The sequence below is a fragment of the Protopterus annectens genome, chromosome 17.part0 (genome assembly GCF_019279795.1).
Source record: "Protopterus annectens isolate FY-2018-M chromosome 17.part0, PAN1.0, whole genome shotgun sequence".
Classification (NCBI taxonomy): domain Eukaryota; kingdom Metazoa; phylum Chordata; order Ceratodontiformes; family Protopteridae; genus Protopterus; species Protopterus annectens.
In genome coordinates, this window is record NC_056751.1 from 420,501,144 (window position 1) to 420,521,988 (window position 20,845).

A 20,845-nucleotide genomic window follows, 5' to 3' on the forward strand; every position below is an offset into this window, starting at 1 on the left:
TTTTAGTTATATAATTTGGAGGGTTTGGCTCCAGAGCAGGAATAGGGTTAGCATACACGAGAAAGGGTGGAACCTTGGAGGGTTAAAACTAATCCTAAGCATACAAAGACAAGACCTGGCTCAGAACCCAGATGTTTTCTGTTATAATGATGGTAAAAAACTAGATATTTCTATAAACTGCTATTTATGAACAGACAGCTGAGGATTAGCTAGCCAAGTTTGGAAGAAGAAATTGGCTGCAATGAAACAGAGGTTTCCCATTCTTTTCAGATTACAAGAAGCTCACCATTTGAGAAACATTCCTTTTGGAGATGGCAAGGACATCTGCAAAAAAAAAAAAAAAAAGACGAGACAAGACTCAGTAGTATGGGTTCCCTTCAGTATAACTTCCATTTAAAAGACTTGTCAACTTTAAAATTCTTGCATATGGAATGCAAACACTTGAAGGAAGCAGAATGCAACTGAAAGGAAAATATTGACAACATCATCATCCTGCAAGATCTGAAATTTAATTTATTCATTTTTGAGTATGCTATTTTAGCTGTAAATTTTTAGTTGTCGTCTGAGTAATTTTGCTGAGAAATTGGCTGCTAGTATTTCTTGAGTGAGGGGGTAGATAATCAGTCAGATGTTCATCGTGTTTCACTGTTGCAGTCATTGCACTTGGGTTATCCTGCTGGCAGGCTACCTGCAGTTGGCCTGAATTCCAAAGTCCTGGTCCAGCGTCAGTTGCTGTCTCCTCTTCCCTGACGTTAGTGCGCCAGGGGTATATAAGATGCAGCCGACACCATTTTCTTCAGGTTTTCTTGCCGCGCGGTGCCCGAAGCAAAAGCAGTTCGCAAGTGCCGATCGGCCGACTCCTGAGATTTTCAAAATTGAATTTCAGATCCGAAGTCTTCAATAAAGCTAAGTACCCCAATGGGGAAACTTTTTCTTGCTCCAGACCGATGTCAGTAAAAGTTAACAATTGTATTTCTTGTGGCAAGCAAGTACCTCATAAGGATTTTCATTCTTACTATATTCCTTGCCTAGGCCCTGACCACGACGTTGCTAGTTGTCGGTTTTGTGCTAGATTTAACCAACGCACTATTAAGCGTTGGTACGATTTTGCTTCCCATTACTTTGGCCGAAGGTTTAACTATATAATGCCGTCGGAAGAGCCGACGACCGGAGTTCATAAAAAGCGCAAGGAAAAAGAAAAGAACAGGCATCCGAGGTCCAAAACCGATGACGAAGCCTCTTCTAGGCCAGTCACTGGTTCTCAGTGAGGCACTTTCGCAGCCCCTGACACCCGCTACCTCAGAGCCACAGGCCGCCTCTGACTCCCACATGGAGACAACTAGGCCTCTGGAAACTCAAGGTATTGGACCTACGGAAACTACTCCCTCAGATGGGTCCAGAGCCACTGAGCAGGCATCGGCTTCTGAGGGTGTTTTCAGACCTACACAGCTTTCTATCAAGACCACTTCAGCAACCAAGACAAAGTCTAAAACACCTTTAAAGACAAAGAAACAAGTACAGCATTCTCCAGGACAGTCATCCATGCCTAAGAAACAGATGCTTAAAATGGCCGAGGACCTAATTACTTTGATCAGGGGTTCCCATCCCCCTCCTGATAAAAGGCCTAGGCAAGACACTGACTATGATTCCTCTAATCAGGTTTCTATTTCTTCTGATTCCTCTTCAGAACAGGGATATTCTATTCCTCCCTATGAAGACTCTGATGCTGAAGAATCTATCCCTTCAGCCTCTCCTCCTGAGGTCTATTCTTTTGGGGAAACCCTGCACACCATGAGGGAGCATTTCCACTGGGGGAGCCAAGATTATTCAGAATCCAAGAAAAGGCTCTGAGATTTTCTTTTATTGCCTCAACACAGACCTCTTGCTATCCCTCCTGTGCTAGACATTGTAGATGATGTATTTTCTGAGTCCAGTCTGTCTCCTGATTTTTTACCCCCTGCACCAGTTAAGCCAGATAGGTATTACAGGGTTCCAGATTCACATAAATTTATTTATAAAAACCCTGCTGCTGACCCGGAAACTATATCTCAGGGTCCCAAAGGGGTCAAGGCTTCCACTGCAAAAAACCCTGTTCCCTCTGATAGGGATTCTAGAGCTCTGGCCAGTTGGGGGAAAAAAGTTTACACCTCTGCTACTTTAGCTGTAAGGGCTTTAAACTGCCAGTTTCACATGCTTAAATATCAGCAATACCTAATGTCTCTGCTAAAACAGAAAATGCTGACAAACTCTGAATGTCCTGAAAAAATGCAGGATTTATTGCATGCAGCTGAACAACTGGGAAAACATACTTTGCAATGTGGTTTTGATTCACTAGAGGCTTCTTGCAGGGCCGCAGTTTCAGGCTCTGTCATTCGAAGGCATGCTTGGTTAAAGGAACAGAGTCTGCCTGATCATGTTAAAGCAAAATTATTGGATGCTCCATTACAGCATGATACTTTGTTTGGTGTTAAGGCAGAAGAGGTGTTAAAGAAAATGGAGGATAAAGCTAAATCAATGCAGACAGTCAAGGATTTCTTACAGGTTCAGCCACCCAGGTTTAGCAGGAACTGGCCTTCTAAGAATTGGTCCTTTCCAGTGTCAGACAGGCCACAAAAAGGCAGATACAGACGCCCTAGAGGCAGATCTCCGGCCCAAGGCTCATACAGGCCTAAACAATGGGGTGCTCCTGCCTCCAAGAGCGGAGAAGACAAATCACAACCTTATAGGAAACAGTCCCAATGACTTCCCACTGCCAATGCCAAGCACTTACCTTTTGGCAGCACCCTTAGGGGGAAAGCTAGCACTTTTCTCACAAAATTGGCACATGATTACCCAGGACAAATGGGTACTGAATATTGTTTCTCAGGGCTACAGGTTCCACTTTCACACCCTGCCAAAGACAAAAGGTATGCCAGACCTGCCACACAATCAATGGACAGAGGCACAAAAGCAAATTTCATCTCTCATGTACATGAGGGCTATTCAAAGAGTACCACAGCAAGAGCAGGGGCAAGGATTTTACTCAAGACTTTTCTTGGTACCCAGAAAGGACAAAGCTTGGAGACCAATACTGGACCTGTCTATTCTAAATACTTTTCTGGAAGTTGACACTACAGCAACTTCTGCCCATGCTGGGCAAGAAGGCTTGGCTCATAACTTTGGACCTCAAAGAGGCATACCTGCATGTCCCAATCAGGCAATCTTGCAGAAGATACTTCAGATTCATAACTGGCTCAATGCACTACCAATTCTCTGCACTTCCCTTTGGCTTATCTACTGTGCCCAGGGTCTTCACAAAATGCCTGGCACCAGTAATTGCATTTTGCAGACAAAAAGGAATTCAAATATATCCATACTTGGATGACTGCCTTATTCAAGCAGAAAGCAAGGATATTCCATTAAAGCATCTGGCGTTTGTAAAAAGATTACTAATTTGCCTAGGGTACACAGTAAATGAAAAGAAATCAAAACTAGTGCCCTCTCAAGAGGTAATATTCCTGGGTTCAAGCTTAAATACAACTGCCCAGATGGCTTATCTCACGCCAGACAAACAGACAACTGACTCATTACTTCCAAATGATGGCAACAAAGACCCAGTTACGTGCAAGAAAAATTCTGCAGGCTTTGGGCTTCATGGCATCTTGCATTCTGCCAATTCCATATGCAAGACTGCATATGAGGAAGCTACAGTGGTATCTAAAAAGTGTTTGGACTCAACATTGCCACAGCCTGGAAACAATAATTACTCTCATTCCCTGTCTGCAACAGGAGTTTTGATGGTGGGCACTGGCCTGTCACCACGACAAGGGACAGCCATTCACTTTACCCACAGCCAGGCAGTAACTAACAACAGATACATTGGATTATGCCTAGGGGGCACACGTGTCAGGAAAATGTATTCAGGGCTCGTGGCCCACAAGACCAAATGCATCTTCATGTCAATCAAAAAGATGCTAGCTGTACAGAATGCCCTGACAGCTTTCAAGGATCTACTCCATCCAGGACAGCTATTGCTAAAGACTGACAGCGCAACAGTCATGTGGTACATAAACAAGCAAGGGGGCACGCATTCCTACCCCTTCTGCAGGCAAGCCATGAACTTGTGGAACACAGCATTGACCTATCAAGTGCATCTGCAAGTACAATTCCTGCCAGGAAAGACAAATACTCTGGCAGATGAACTAAGCAGAAACCTCATGGACCCTCACGAGTGGAAACTAGATCCACAAGTCTTCAGCATGATAACAAGGAAATGGGGATGCCCAGACATAGATCTATTTGCCTCCCCTCACAACTGTCAACTACAGAGATTCTGCACAAGGACTTATCACACACAAGCATGGAAGGTGGATGCTCTGTCATTCAGCTGGAAAACCCTGACAGTTTATGCCTTTCCACCACTGTCTCTCCTCCCCAAGATACTCCTAAAGGTCAGACAAGAGAAGCCAAAAATTATTCTGATTGCCCCAGACTGGCCAGGCCAGCACTGGTACCCAATCCTAAAGAGCTTGTCTCAAGGCCCAGTCCGGACTTGACCTCAAATTCCTCATCTTCTGACCCAACAAAACAATCAGATCCTGCACAGCCAAATCAGAACCTTAACTCTGACTGCATGGCGAATAATATAACCACTCAGAACACACCTCTCTAAAGCAGTTATGGATGTCATTTTGGAAGCCAGGAGGCCCAGCACCAGAAAATCTTATGCAGAAAAATGGAAGAGATTCTGTGCTTGGAATCAGGCACAAGGAATTGAACCGCTTGTTCCAAATATCCATCAGAGTTTACAACTGAGATGCTGGACAAGGGCCTATCCTTCTCATCAATTAAGATCCATGCCTCTGCCATTTCAGCTCATTACAATACAGAACCACCTATTTTTTCACATCCACTGCTAAGGCAGTACCTCAGAAGGGCCAAAAACATAAGACCTCCAAGGAGAACACCAATACCTGAATGGGATCTGAATTTTGTCTTGGAAAAGTTCACACTGCCTCCTTTTGAGCCAGCCAATACAGCTGAGATAAAATTCTTATCATGGAAAACAGCTCTGCGCCTAACAATAACTTCAGCAAGAAGAGTATCAGAGTTACAGGCATTAATGGCAGTGGAACCTTTTATCATTTTCCATCCGGACAGGGTTTCTCTAAGGACAAACCTAACATTTATGCCAAAGGTAGTATCCAATGTGGCTCGTAATCAAACCATTCATTTGCCTACTTTTTATCCAAATCCCCAGGATAAAGGGGTGAGACTTCTGCATTCTTTGGGCATACACAGGCAGCTACACTTCTACTTGGACAAAACTAAGACTTTCAGAAAGACTGAGCAACTTTTAGTAGCATGTGCTGCAGGATCACAAGGAAAGACTATCTCAAAGCAGACTATTTCAAAATGGATAGAACACTGCATTCGTTTCTGCTATGCACAGCATGGCAAATCAGTGCCTAAGGGCATTAGGCCACATTCGACCAGGGCAGCAGCCACGTCAGCAGCCTTTCTCAGAGGAGTACCAACCAAGGAAATTTTGGAGGCTGCAACTTGGAGTTCAGTGCACACTTTTACCAAGCACTACCACTTACCTCTTTACTCTAAATCCAGAGCAGGCTTTGCCACTGCAGTTCTGCAGGGCCTCATAGCCACTCCTAATTCTATTTAGACCCAGCCGCCCAACCTCGGCTTTGGGATTCAACCCAAGTGTAATGACTGCAACAGTGAAACACGATGAACATAGTACAGTTGTGTACCTACCATAAATGTAGATGTTCGAGTGTATTCAGTGTTGCAGTCTAGGTTACCCACCCACCATCCCCCTTTCTTTGCTGGGACTTATCTCTACTTCTCTATTTTATACAACCTATGTGGTGTATTTGCTTGTAGATTAAGTTATTGTTTATTTTAGTGCATGCTCTTTATAAGCAATGTTTTTAGCCTACCCTTTTGGGGGCACCTGACATCTGCGGCAAGAAAAACTGAAGAAAATGATGTCGGCTGCATCTTGTATACCCCTGGTGCACTGACGTCAGGGAAGAGGCGACAGCAACCGACGCCAGACCAGGACTTTGGAATTCAGGCCAACTGCGGGTAGCCTGCCAGCAGGATAACCCAAGTGTAATGACTGCAACAGTGAATACACTCGAACATATACATTTATGGTAGGTACACAACTATACTTTTCTGGGCTTCTGATTGCTTTAGACTGTTAAACAAGTGGTATTGCTATTATCTAGTCTGCTTTTCTAGATTTCACTGCTTTACTCTATTTGAGTGTGGTTTTGTAGGTCTCTGCTATGCACCTAGGTGAAATGGCATGTACTCCATAGACGTAAGTGGGTCCTTGTCCCCATTAATATTCCTTAGTAATCTATGTTGCATCATAACTATTTGTGGGTGTACAAGCTGCAGAGCACTGTTGCTTCGTTTGCATTTACTGTGTTCTCAGCTGACACCCTGTTGTAGAATTGGGATATGCTATCATCGTATATGCAGCTGTTATTAAAGTGCTAGCTGGTAACTGCTGTAGCTTTGCTGAACGTGCCTGCCCAGTTTTCAACAGTTAATTAGCAAGCTAAAGTAGCAGTTGCTGTTGAAGTGGTTGCTATTTTCTTGCTGTTACATACATCCTATTACTATCAGTTGCTTTTAGCCTCACTGCGAGCCACAGTTCACTGCTAGTTGTCCTGTTGGTGCTATTGTTTAGCTGTCAGTGAGCTCTTTTACTTATATTGTTGTCACATGCAGTTGTCAATTTTAGGTTGACCCATCAAAGCTTCCTCTAGTGGCTACTTTTGTTATTTTATACCTCCTAACAGGTGTTGTGTACTACCACCATTTTTATTGTTTGATCATGATAATCACTGTTAAGTTCCCTTGCACCTGTCACCTTAGTTGCAAAGTATATATTTATAGACTCTATAGTCTTTGTTAGTAATCAAACTCTTGGGCCATCGTGGAAGGTATGTCAATGTGTGTACCCCTTCTGTTGCTAGCCTCATAGCATGTGGTAGCCTTAGGCAGTTTAAGAACTGCAAATGCTCCCAGACAATGAACTACTACAAGACATACATGATGCACTCTGTGAGAGGTGTAAGCACATGCCCACAGCATAAAGACTGCCCTCTCACATAAAGTCTGTAGGTTCCATGCAACACATCTCACACCTCTGCATGAAAACAGTAGAAAAATATATGCTGAGGCTGTCAAGAAGATAATTTGCAAGCTTTCCAGAACCAGGAAGACAAAAATCTCAACAGAAGTCTACCTACAATGTATTACCCCACACACACACACACACACACACACACACACACGAGTCACTTAAACCTTCCTGTGCCAGAAAATTGGTGAATGTGGATAGAAATGCCCTAATTATGGGTGACTTAGTTGTCATATACATGGACTCTTTGCAAACAAAGATAGACAAAGGCAGGGTGGCAGTTTGTGTCTGCCATGCCAGGATCCACAGTTCTATGATGCTTTTCATCCTACACACATGGCAGATATGAATACAGCCTTATTGTAGCTAGTAAGGATGTAAATGACTTGTGGCACTCAACCCCGAGGGGCATGCAGAGAAAGACATGTTGGGTCTCACTTTTTTAACTGCAGGTAAGACTCTGGTTCCAAGTGGAACCCAAAGTAACACCTAAATGCAAAGAAAAGTTAATTAGATTCATTAATTGGTTAAATAACTAGTTCAGTTTTGGGCGGTGGGTGGTCCTGTATACATCAGTATGAAATGAGGTGGTGGACTGGGAACCATGCTTCACAAGGGACAGTCTTTACTTCTGGTTCCATGGCTTCTTCATACTGGCCAAAACTTTTGTTGCCTCCATGGTGCTTTTTTAGGCAAAGTCCAGTTACCTGGCATCCAAACATAATGGGTAAAATAACAGTAAATTCCAGTCTGGACTATGTCAGAGTTAATCACTTTGGTCATTCCAGAATACTAAATAATAAGCTGTCTGATACTGAGAACACAGCTGTATGTCTGTCATAACAGGAACTTTATTTTATTGTAAGGCTAGCAGTCTGTTCTTACCTCGATTTAGCTCCAGTCTTTGTCAGAAGCTATGTTGTATCCAGACAGATTCATTGCAGTCCACAAACCGAACTTATTTTGTTTCCAGTTTACCTTAAACAAAACACATTACAGGTTCATAACTTGCTATTGGGAACTTTTGTAAACCCTGATAACCATGACAAATTTCTGAGTGTACTAGAGGGCGGCCACGGTGGTGCAGTGGTTAGCATTGCCGCCTCACAGCAAGAGGTTCTCCGGTTCGATCCTCGGCTGGGGTGCCTTCTGTGCGGAGTCTGCATGTCCTCCCTGTGGTCGCGTGGGTTTCCTCCGGGTGCTCCGGTTTCCTCCCACATCCCAAAGACATGCTGCAGGTGGATTGGACACTCTAAATTGGCCCTAGGTGTGCGTGTGAGTGTGCCTTCTGTGGAAGGTTGGGCGCCGGGCTGGCAACTCGACACTGTAAAACTCCTCTGCCATTCAGTGTGCGGACAAGGTGATCCGCTGTGGCGACCCCTAACCGGGAAAAAGCCGAAAGAAGAAGAAGAAGACTTGTGGAAATACCTATAACAAAAAAAAAAATTACCCACTGATAAACTGATACACCTAAATACTCTTGGATTTAGTAAATGATAATTCCTTAAAACAAAGTTACCCTGTTCACTAGGGGTCAGTGTGTTCTAGACATACCAGCATAGCCCCTATCTGTACCCATCCTGTAGTACCCCATCTCCCTCTAACTCTGACCGTAAGTCTGTACTCCCCCCCATTGTGAGCACTTCTGAATTTAAGGGCTTCAAACAAACCAATATACTCTAACAATATGACAAACTGTCGAAGTTTACTGGCAATTTTACTAGTTCTCAAATAGCTTCAGTGGCTGCGTATGTGATTGAGTTATAGTTCCACTTCTAAAGTGTTTTGATATAATTGCTCCAATTAGACACAAATGTAATGGGAAATTCAAAAGTAAACCACCTTGGTGGCCCAGTAATATAAATAAAATTTTGAACAAAAGAAAAAAAAAACTTTTTAAGTCCTATAACAAATCTAAATCTGCCCACATAAAAGTCTCTATCAAATAGATCTGCAAAGAGCTATAAACTGCCATCAGGAAGACCAAAGCAAAGTACAAAATGAAATTATCATCTGAAGGAAAGAATAATTGAGATGTTATTTCTTTATTTCGTAATGTAATTAAAGAAAGCTCATCATGCACTGATCAAATCTAATGTTACCCACTGTGACCTTAAGTTGTTTGTCTTTTCGGCTTTTCCCGGTTAGGGGTCGCCACAGCGGAACTGCGGCCCGCTAATGATTGGCAGTAGATTTTTTTTTATGGTGCCGAGTTGCCAGCCCGACGCCCAACCTTCAGCAAAAGCACGCCCATTCACGCATGTCCTTTGGAGGCCACTCGACCGTGGGGAGGACATGCAGATTCTACACAGAAGGCACTCCAGCCGTGAATCGAACAGGAGAACCTCCTGCTGTGAGGCAACAACGCTACTGCTGTACCACCGCGGCTATTGGATAGGGCTGATATACTGGCAGATTGTTTCTGGGGTGAAGTCTGCACTAAAATAGTCATTGGAGTTCCTAGAGTCCATAAATTTAACTCTTAATGTGTCCTAACTGGCTAAAATATACCACTTCCCTGGACCTAAGCAGTATACCTGGATGTGTGTTTGTCAACACTAAACTTGCCTTTTCAGTACCCCTCCTGAACTTGTTTAATTTAATCTTAGTCACAGAGTATATACCTAAGGTATGGAGAATTGTGGAGGGGCACCAAAAACAGAGACTTTTATGCCGTACCTGACTGATCTACAAAGAAATGGAGAGCATATTATCCGACTTCTTAAGTACAGTATCAAATGTTACACAAAACTAGACCCTCAAGAGTTTGGTTTTCTTAATTGTAGGTCATGTCAACTCAGTCTGGTTAACTTCTTTGAAAAGGCCACAGAGAAGGTGGATAGTGGCCTCATAGTCCATACAACATGTCTGGATCTAGCAAATGCAGTTGACCACATCCTCCCTGATGGTATTGTACGTAAACTGGATGAAGGATAGAACCAATATAGTTACAGTGGCAGGTACTGCCCCAGAAATCTAGAAGGTGATCAGCAATATACCTCAGGGCTCAGTGCTGGGACCCTTTCTTTTTGGCATTTAATTCTCAGTCCTCCAAAGTGTAAACCCAGACCTTTGGCTAATAGAATTTTCTAATAACTGTAAGTTGGGTGTAATTGTCAATCACCTCTTGACATGGAAACATTGCAGCAAAAACTAACCCTTGCAAGTCATTGGTATACAGAAAAAGGGCTACAGTTAAAGCAACACAAGTGCAGTATTTTCGCATTTGGTAAACAGTGCCTATCTAATTTACAGTTCTAGCCAGAACCCAAATTCACATTGACACATTTGTCTGGGACCTCAACATCTTGGTAGACAGCTCTCTTTTTTTTTTTAACCAGCACATAGCAGTGGTAATCGGGAAGTCTTTCTTTCTAGTCCATCTGATATGTAAAGGTATCTCATCCAGGTCAAAAGAAGTTGTCATCCCTCTGTACTCCACACTGACTAGACCAGTTGAAGTACGGTGCCTCCTCTGGCATGTATCTATCCAGATACATCAGGCAGCTTGAATGTTCCCACAGGTTAATAACCTAAAGTATTATTTGTAAACCCCTTAGCTGTCAAGACCAGTCTTGAAGCCCTATCCCTATACTCTTTGGACACCTACCTGGAGATATGTCTTGCATGTATTGCCATTAAGAACCCAACTCTACTTAATTCCACCAGTATTCAAGCTCAGAATTTTAATATCTGCCAAGATGTAAATAAAACATGCTGGAGGGACATATACAACTTTTACACCATCTCTGGAACAACTTGAATTTACATATAAAACAGAATGACACCCTTGCATCCTTCAAGACCATCTTTAACGATTGCGTGGTCATTGTAAATTCATTCCTGGCTTTACTGACCAGTCTTGCTGCTCTGGAAATAAGAGGTACTTCATAATGTTTTAGTATTGGTAAGGTGTATATGGTCTCCATATGTTACTTGCCTTGTAATTCCTATGATGATAATCTAAATGAGGATAGGGACCCAAAAATTTCTTATCAGATGACCTAACCGTAATTATGCAGTGTTAACACTGAGCATACCTTGCTAGTGCCATATTTTTTTCTGAGGACTGTAGATATCTTATTTTTTTTTTGTAATATAAATAATCCTCTTTTCCTGATTTGAATATTAGTTTCAATATTCATAGTACAAGGCTGTGGTTTTATTTAAACCTCTTCTCCTGCTCGTACTATTTCCTTCCAGTATTCTGTACAACTTACAAAATGGTGTAAGCAGAGCAGAAATCCAATTGATTGCCATACCTTGTTTGCCCTTGGCTTAAATTGCATACATTTCTGCCCTCTGTACTATTCTATACTGTGATATGTCCAAGAAAACTGGCATAGCCAGGCAATTCTTAATGGTTAAAAACAGTGTTGTACATAGTGTGTGTTTGTGATACATATTTGGTCACTTTAATTTGAAGATCCATATACTCTGCTGGAGTAATCTAGCAATCTGTTTGATATGATAGAAAGGGTAGCAAAGATGAGTCTGTCTAGTAACTGTGTGCTGTTTCTGAAGGTGATAGTCTGATACTTGAACTGTTGAATTTATCTTCTTCTCCTTTTGGCTTTTCCCGGTTAGGGGTCACCACAGCGGATCACCTGTCCGCTCATGATTGGCAGTGGAGTTTTATGGTGTCGAGTTGTCAGCCCGGCGCCCAACCTTCCACAGAAGACACACACACACACACACACACACACACACACACACACACACACACACACACACACACACACACACACACACACACACACACATACACATACACTCACACCTAGGGCCAATGTAGAGTGTCCAATCCACCTACAGCATGTTTTTGGGATGTGGGAGGAAACCAGAGCACCCGGAGGAAACCCATGTAACCACAGGGAGGACATGCAGACTCCACACAGAAGGCACCCCAGCTGAGGATCAAACTGGAAAACCTCTTGCTGTGAGGCGGTAACGCTAACCGCTGCACCACCGCTGCCACCCTGAACTGTTGAATTTATAATAAATGAAATTGTTCATTATCTGATTTTAAAGTAGTCTCCTGATTGTAACATAGGAATATGGTTTGATACTTTGTCTATGTCTTTTTTGAGAGCAAGAGAGAGAGAGTGTGTGTGTGTGTGAGAGAGACTGAGATAAACATGAGGTTACAAAAGCAACCAAGTCAAAGGGAATGTCATTACTGTGTTTGGTGTGCTCAGTCTTGATAGATAAACACACCAGTGTTTGTTGTAAAGCACAAGAATGTAAAGAAGGTAAATAACCCAGTTGTAGTGGGGCAGACTAGAAATAATTTAAACATGAGTGATCTTTTGACAATTACCTATTACTGATGGTTGTTGCATCACCCACCTACCTTTACTCTGCCTCACTGACTCCTTCTTCTGTGTATCACCCTTCACCCACCTTATCATCCCCACGTAACCTATAACAACTCTCTTAAGTTATAATTATATTTACCTTGATATTCGACTTCTGCTATATTAGAGTTCTATATTTTTGCATGCTATATATAGTATTTGCAGTTTTCATCTGTACCATACATTACTTCTTTGTCTATTATAACTTTGTAATCTGCTTTTCACAGGCTAATTCAAGAAATGCTGTAGCCAGGTTAACAAAAAGGTAAATAAAAGGTATTTTAGTTTAATTAATTGATCTGATTGTAGTGGATGTCTTTGTAAATACTTTAGTTGTTTTGTTGAATATTATAATAATACCTATTTTTAATTACTTGTATAAAATTGTTATGATATTTCTCTTATATGTTAAAATAATAAACCTGTTTTGAAAAAAAAAAAAAAGGTAAATAAAAGAAGTTAATAAATAGTAAGCCTAAATTATTGATTTACTTGCATGGTGGTTTGTGTGCAATTCGATACATTTTATCCTGTTTTGCCCTACTTAAGATGAATGACCAGCACTGAAGTAGTGTGATATATTGAAGATTTACCCATGGTTGGTGTGGTTTAATCCCAAGGGCGAAGCCTGATTGATTAAACAAAGTCAACTGTGGGTAAATCTTCAATATATCATACCCAGGAGGTGGTTACTGATTTTATATAATGACATTATTTAAGAAAGAAATTTACTTATTTTTCTTAAATAACGTTTTGTATAATGGCGCCATGGTGGTGTTCTGCCCTTTTTTTTGTATCCTGCTGCTTTCTTGATGTACTGCGCAAGCATACTGGACTGAAGTTCCAATGCTTACGCAGTACATAAGTGCTTTGGAAGATCTCTGTTGCTTTACTTAAAAAAAAAAAAAGTTTGAAATCTAGACAGTTTAGAGGTATGAGAGAGACAGGGCAAAAATAGCAGGAAAATAAGGTATAATATGAAGTTGTTAAATCTCGCCGTTTATTCTCACTGATGGGTTCAGAGCCGATCCTCGGCTCTGACACGGCCGATAGCAAAGATCTAGTTTGCCGCGGCAAGAGAGATCTCTGTGATCCAGCTAGCTCGGGCCATTTGTGAAAAAAAAACTGCAAGTTTTATAAAAAAAACTTTCTTTTTTGTTTTTCATAAGATAGTTGTGTGTTAGTGTTTGATAATTAGATAATAGAATCTATAGTTTTAGATAGTTAGTGCCCTGTTGGCTTAGTTGGTTTGTGTGGGCCTTTAGCCCTATTTAGACTTATTAATCTTTTTCTAATAGTCAGGGTTTTTTCTCTGTGGGCCTCTTTAGCCCTATATCTGTAATCTATAGTTATTTGTTATAGATAGTGCCCGGATTGGGCTTAGTTGTTTTGTGGGTCTTTACAAGTTAAGTAAGAACTTTACTGCTTTACTTTTTGCAGTATACTGGTGTGTTTTACTTAACTATGTTGGATGACAAAGAAAAATCCCATCCTAAATCGGGTTTCAAAAAATGCCCAGATTGTGGGCAGAAAATGTCCATCACTGACAGACGCATTCAATGTGTCTGCTGTCTGGGGGCTAAACACTTCCAAGACACTTGCAACATTTGCCATTCCTTTTCTTCAAGATTCCTCTTGGAGAGAAAGAGGAAGCTTATAGACAGGGGATTACTACAGCATTCCTTTTCTGAGGTGTTGAGTAGCCATGAGGGTACTAGCACATCCTCCAAATCGGCAAAATCTTCACAACCTAAAGTGGCAAAAAAGTCGAAAACTTCAGAGGGAGGGTCATCAGTTCCACAGACCTCGGAACCGAGTGTACCTTTGATTTGGAGCCAGCTCTCAGTATTGGAGCCGGTCTCTGAAGTTCCTTTTTCTCCTCTGCTCCAGTCAGCACCTTCAGTGCATTCAGCTAAGTCCTCAGTCAGCCTTTCAGATTTGGACATGGATCGGCTAGTGCAGAAGCTTTTACAGCAGGGGTGTCCAACCTTTTCAGTTGCAAGGGCCGCATTGAGTCAACAAAAATGGTCTAAGGTCTCACATTAACTGAAGGGCAAAAAAAAAAAAAAAAAAAAAACACAGGCTTATGCGGACTAATGTGGCTGTATTGTAGGTTAATTTGAACAATAAATAAATTAATAAATGCATATTATTTGCCCTAAAATTCAATATCTCATTCTAAACAGGTACAAAATGTCACACAACAACAATCTTAGAGCTGTATACTTTTGTAGCATCTCCTTTTACAGTAGCTTATTAAATTAGATGCCAGAGAAAGTATTTAAGTTCTCCAGAAGCATAGTTCTAAGGGAGCAAAATACTTATGTACAACCATGCTTTTTGGCATCAGTAGTAAAAATCAGACCAGCTTGCTTATGCTGTTAAAAAATTAAAAACAATAGGAGTTCCACAAAATGTGAACAATGTGCAGCTAAGATAATTTTTTCTTTTTTTTTTTGTTAAAATATGACACCTAATTTTTTGTTAAAATATGATACCTATTACATCAACAAAAAATTAAAACTAATTTAAAATGGCTTCCTAGTTATGGAACACTCATGCTCCATTTAGCAAGATATTTTTTCTGGAAAATGAACTAGATCAGCTCCACCTTTTGATTAACTTAACAGCCTTTCCCTCTCACTCCTAGAAACAAGGAAAGGAAATACTAAAACTTAAACAGAGAAGTGATAAAGGACAACTGTGTGCTGCACAGAACTGAAAATGCAAACTTCACAACCATACTGAGTATTCAAACGCAATGTCTAAAGGTGTTCTGATCAACAAATCCACATTTGTATATTTTTACACTTTTAAACAAGACCAATGGTAGCAATTTGAGAAAGTGATAAAAAAGGCATTATTTTTACCCGCCTCTCCTATCTGGAGACACAAAAAAAGAAACCAGTAACAACTTCAACAATTGTATTAAAAGCACCCCAGTTATCCCAACATTAAAGATTCCTTTGCCAACCAATTCTAGGTATATGGAATATTAGGAGTCCCCCAGTCATTCAGCACAGAATACTTTCTGTCAATACAAACACCACTGCATAACATAAGACTATTCTCTTATTCTTTACTAAACTGTATGAAGATATATTGGGGAAAAAAAACTTGAATAAACAAACCCAAAGTGAAAAGCAATGTACTTATCTCACTGGTGCTTACTTGTCCTGGCTGGCCATGAAATATTTATGAAAGTGCTGACACTGATTAAACAGGGGACTAGCCGGGCTGCATCACTGGTGCTGTTAATTTGTTTGACAATCCAGGCTAAATTACAGTTAAGATACAAACATATTTAGAATCTTCAGAGATACTATGGATAAGATGCAAAGCTGTTTGCAAGTATTACATTTACTCTGTGAATAATGTGCATGCATTTAGGCACCAGAGTGTAATCAGTGCAAATACAGCAAGCAATTTTATTAACAAGAACTACTTGGAACCAAGTAATGCTAGGTAATATGTAAAAACATAAGGAATACCAGCAATGCAAGTATATCTTACATTTGCACATCCCCTTAAAATGGAAACTAAAGAAATTATGGGGAACTGACTGACCTCTGAAACAGGAATGGACATCTGTTTTCAATATGTAGCAACTGAATAATTTTGGTCTCAAAAAAAAAAAAAACACTAACTAACTCATTCCTTCTGTCCTACATACTGGTTTTCGTTTGGTACCTTTATGTTTGTGAAGAAGTACCCTTATAACTTGCTGAATAAATAAATACATAATAAAAATGGAAAAGATCAGTTAAGAAGAAAAATGTAAATATGGGCAATATGTTAAGCTTACAGTCCTATAGGATTCATTGTTTAACTCTGGTTAACTAAGTAAACCAAGTGGTAAACAGCACTCCCTCCCGCTCAGTGATGTATACCAATATTAATGGATCTGTTTCAATCATCCTTTAAGAGTGCAAAATAAAATTGTGGTTGCATGTTTCTTTTGCATTATTTCCCCATAGGCAATGCAAAACATATACAGCACAACCTCTAATTTACTACAGGTTCATAAAGCACATGTTTTATTTTCAGACTTTATTATGGCTACATATTATAAATGCATTGATGTGATGAAGACATGTTTAGTGCTTTGTTGTGCTGATTACTACAGCAAAAATAAAACGGATTACAATTCTGGAGAATCAAAAACCTAAAATGAGTTTCAAATTATTCAAGACAAATTGTGTTTACCCTGCCCTACAATAGGATCAATGCATCTGCGAACACTGAGAATGGAAGAGAAAAGAAAATAAAACCTTTCCAAGGTACAAGAACTAATACTGCACATTTGCTACTATGGCTGTGTTATTTAGGCCATCTGTGCAGAATGCTTTAATGATCCTTAATTCACATTAGCCAAATATAGTAAGGGCATACTATCATTGTGAGACTTTCCTATACTACAGTACAGAATAACAACATGTCCTGCTGCACTTTGAAATGCACCATTAAAAATCAAGAGAAAGCCACATTAATATTAGGCAACTTTATGTTTGCTGTTTTCTGAGATGTACAACTAGGTCACAATCTTTAGCATACAACCAGTAAAAGACTTTTGAGATTTACAGATATGTGATGTTTTAAGTAAGGGCTATACTAGCAACACATAGATTCTTGGCGAGCTGAGCCTTCATCTCTAGTAGGACCTAGTGGAACTAATCTGTTCAACAAAGCATGCAATAACCAAAAAAAACAACAAAATACAGCATAACCTCTCAAGAATACCTGCATTGACTAATAAGACTGATGTACCTATGAGGTTCCCAGCCTGGACCCAGAGATGATAAATGGGATTTACCTACATAGCAGACATTCCCTTCCTATCTCTATGGAATATAGATGAACAGACAAACCCCCTGTGTCTCTGATTGGCCTTCTATGCTTTCCTCATATGCTGATTCTGCTTTTGCCATTTTGTGAGTCAGTAATACGCCACATCCAGTAAAAATGACCAACTTTTCAACAATGTGCAGGTCTCATTTTTGTGCGAAACAACTCGTTCAAATTAACAAATAATAAGGCACCTCTTCATAGCATAAAGTAACTTACCTTTGTTGTAGTGTAGTCGGTGTGCACACAACGAAATAAAGTAAACTAAGAAATAATAAATCCTCTCTCTGCTACGATCTCGTTCCTTCCTGCAGCTTTTCTTTTTAAAAATCGCCCGAACGGTGTTTTCGCGCATGCGCATACCAGCGGAAAGACGCTGGTATGAAAAAAACGTAAAAAAAAGAAAGTTGGCGCATGCACAGAAGAGCAAAACTACGCGGACGTGTAAACACACGGAAAAAATGTGAAATTAAATTTAAATTTAAGGGTCGCGGGCCGCATGGAAGAGCTCTGAGGGCCGCATGCGGCCCGCGGGCTGCGGGTTGGACACTCCTGTTTTACAGGCACCAGGACTTGCCAAATTGTTGTCGGCCCCGACCAGCTCATCGGTGCCGAAGACCATGGAACCGGATTTGTCTTCCCCTCCGAGCCATACTGGACTCTCGGAGCCGAAGGAAACTGAACTGATGATTGTCGAACCCTTGGAGCCAATACCCGCACCGGTGTTATCGGCTCCATCTACTCGGATATCCTCGGCACCGACCGAGGACTCTAGGAGCTGACACTCTGCCATTGGGTCTGGGGAGGATAGTCTAACCAATTTGTTGGTGCCGACTCTTCCTCTCGAGGCTTCGGCTCGGATGAGCTCGCCTCCTACCTCAGGCTCTGAGCCCAGGGTTTCGGTGCGGGAGGATCGGACGGTAATCTCGGGTCTGTCCACTCTTTCTCGTCGGAGCCATGGTGCCTTCGATGCTATGAGGAGAGCTCCAAAGACAACATCAGCATCGGTTCAGCCTTCCCTCTCCCCTCAAGCTCCTGTGTCTGCTTCTTCGTCTACCGGTCCCCCTAAGCGTAGAGACCCTGAGCCTCAAGTACCCCCACAGGGTGTCCCCTGCTCTTCTGAGACCTCCCCAGATCCCCCCACTGAGGAGGTGCCCAGGAAGAGACTGTGCAAGAGGAGGCACTTAGACTCCCCACAGGAGTCTTTGACATCTGACACGGACTTGAATGAGTCAGAAGGGTCCCCTCGATCTGAGGATATCTCCTTTGCAGAGATACTAGAGATCCTTAGTCAGAGGGGCGATTGGCAGTCCAAGACCCCTACTGAGGACGAGTCCATGCTCTTGAAGGCTTTTGGGTCTCAACCTTCCACTTCTTGGGTGTCTCTGCCTTCTGACGAGCTCATGGAACTGATCTCTCGTACGGCGTGGGAGTCACCAGAGACCATGGAACCTGTTCCTCGTAAGCCCAATAAATTCATGTCTGCCCCAGTGGACAAGCCATTTTTGACAAAGGGAGTGCCTGCTGATGCCATGGTGGTAGCTGCAGCCACCAAAAAGGAAGTGTCTGAGACATCCACATCAATCCATCCTCGTAACAGAGATTCTAGGGTCATGGATAGATATGGGAAATGCATGTTTAGTTCAGCGACTTTTTCTCTGCGATCACTGAACTACTTAACCCACATTACGAGACTACAAAGTGATCTCCTGAGAGAGCTAGGAGATGCTCTCCAGGGTACGGTAGCTGCAGGGGTGGCCGACAAAGTAAACGCCCAGCTCGCTACCCTAACCTCAGTGGTAAACTAGTCCATACGTCTCGTATCCTATGCAGCTGATGGTTCGAGTAGAGCCGCTAGTTCGTGCATTGCTCTTCGAAGACAAGCCTGGATGCATCTCTGTTCCTTTGCAGAACCCTTTAAGTATTCCTTTATTAACACCCCATTCGATGGCTCATCACTGTTTGGGCTCAAAGTAAAGGAAACTTTAACCAGGTGTGAGCAGGAAGGCAAGACCTTATCTGCCATTTGAGTGCGTTTTTCTACCCCTACTCGGCCCTACCCCAAGGGCCCTAGGGGAGGGAAAATGTGGTTCCAAAAAGCACAGAGAGCCTTTCAAGACACACATGGAGAAACCCCCTCTAGAAGCAGAGGAGGGGGTTATAACGGAAGATGCCTCCCCTGCGGCAGAGGGGGTCCGCAGCAACAGGGTGACAGGGGACAGTTCTCCGGTCAACCCTACCAGCGCCCCTGAAAGGGGGCCCGACTGTTCGGCTCCGGAGACAGTCGGGGGTCACTTGTCTTTGTACCAGAAGCCTGGCTAAACATAACATCAGATACATGGGTACAAAGCATCATTTCCAGAGGATATTTCATACCGTTCTCTTCCCCTCCCATTCCTGTAAACAGAATCCCATATGTTCCACCCAATCTCAGGGAACAAGCAATCGTAGAGGTCCAAAGATTGCTAGAAAAAAAGAGTCATCCAACCAGTCCCAGCGGACCAAGTTGGATTCGGAACTTACTCGAGATTCTTTTTGGTACCAAAGAAAACAGGGGACTGGAGACCTATCTTGGACCTCAGCAGACTCAACCAGTTTGTAAAGAAAGAGAAGTTCTGAATGGTCACACTTCAGTCCATTCTTCCCTTCCTAGGGAAAGGCGATTGGATGTGCTCCATAGATCTCAAGGACGCGTACTATCACATAAAGATGAACAGACGCTCCAGAGATCATCTGCGTTTCCGGCTGGGAGCTAATCATTACCAGTTTTGAGCCCTGCCCTTTGGTCTCACTACAGCCCCCAGAGTGTTCACCAAATGCATGGCAGTGGTCATGGCTCACCTGAGACGTCTAGGATTCCAGGTGTTTTCATACCTAGACGATTGGCTCCTCACCGCTACCAACAGGCATCAATTGACTCGGGCAACACAATACACTCTGACACTCTGCCATCAGTTAGGCTTTACAATCTCAACTTCGAAAAGTCTGCCTTATTGCCATCGCAGCATACCGTTTTTATAGTAGCAGAGTTAGATACCTCATCTACCACTCTACGTCTTCCTAGCGAAAGAGTCTCACTTCTCCGCCAACACGTCAGCTCACTGGTGTCAAAGAGCAAAGCTGCAGCAGAGGTATTGAAGGTGCTAGGTTTGATGGCGGCAACAATCCTGGCTATACCACTCGCAAGGATGCATATGCGAATTCTTCAATGGCTCCTCTTTTCAAAGTGGTCGTACCAGAAACTACCGATGCACCACATGATTCTCATCATGGATTCTTGCAAGAGAGACCTTCAGTGGTGGTTGACGTCTCTTCATGTCACAATCAGAAGACCCTTTGCCCCCCCCCCCCAGTAGCCACTGTGACCACGGACGCTTCCCTGATAAGTTGGGGGTGGGGCATTTTCAGGGAAAGACTGCCCAAGGCACATGGACAGATCAAGAATCACATCTGCACATCAATGTTCTAGAGTTGAGAGTGGTACTTC

The 20,845-nt window shown here is 42.2% G+C and overlaps 1 protein-coding gene across 3 annotated transcripts in view; it reads left to right on the forward strand.

Annotated features, from left to right (window-relative positions):
* NR1H2 (nuclear receptor subfamily 1 group H member 2) overlaps nucleotides 1–20,845 on the forward strand; it is a 1,405,479-nt gene that overhangs the window by 88,443 nt on the left and 1,296,191 nt on the right. Inside the window, exon 1 of one of the 3 annotated variants that reach the window (XM_044059299.1) lies at nucleotides 12,763–12,778. The exons of the other annotated variants lie outside the window; for them this stretch is intronic. The gene's annotated coding sequence lies outside the window, so the exon portion shown is untranslated. Of the gene's footprint in view, nucleotides 1–12,762; nucleotides 12,779–20,845 lie in introns of those variants that run through there. 3 annotated transcript variants of the gene reach the window in all.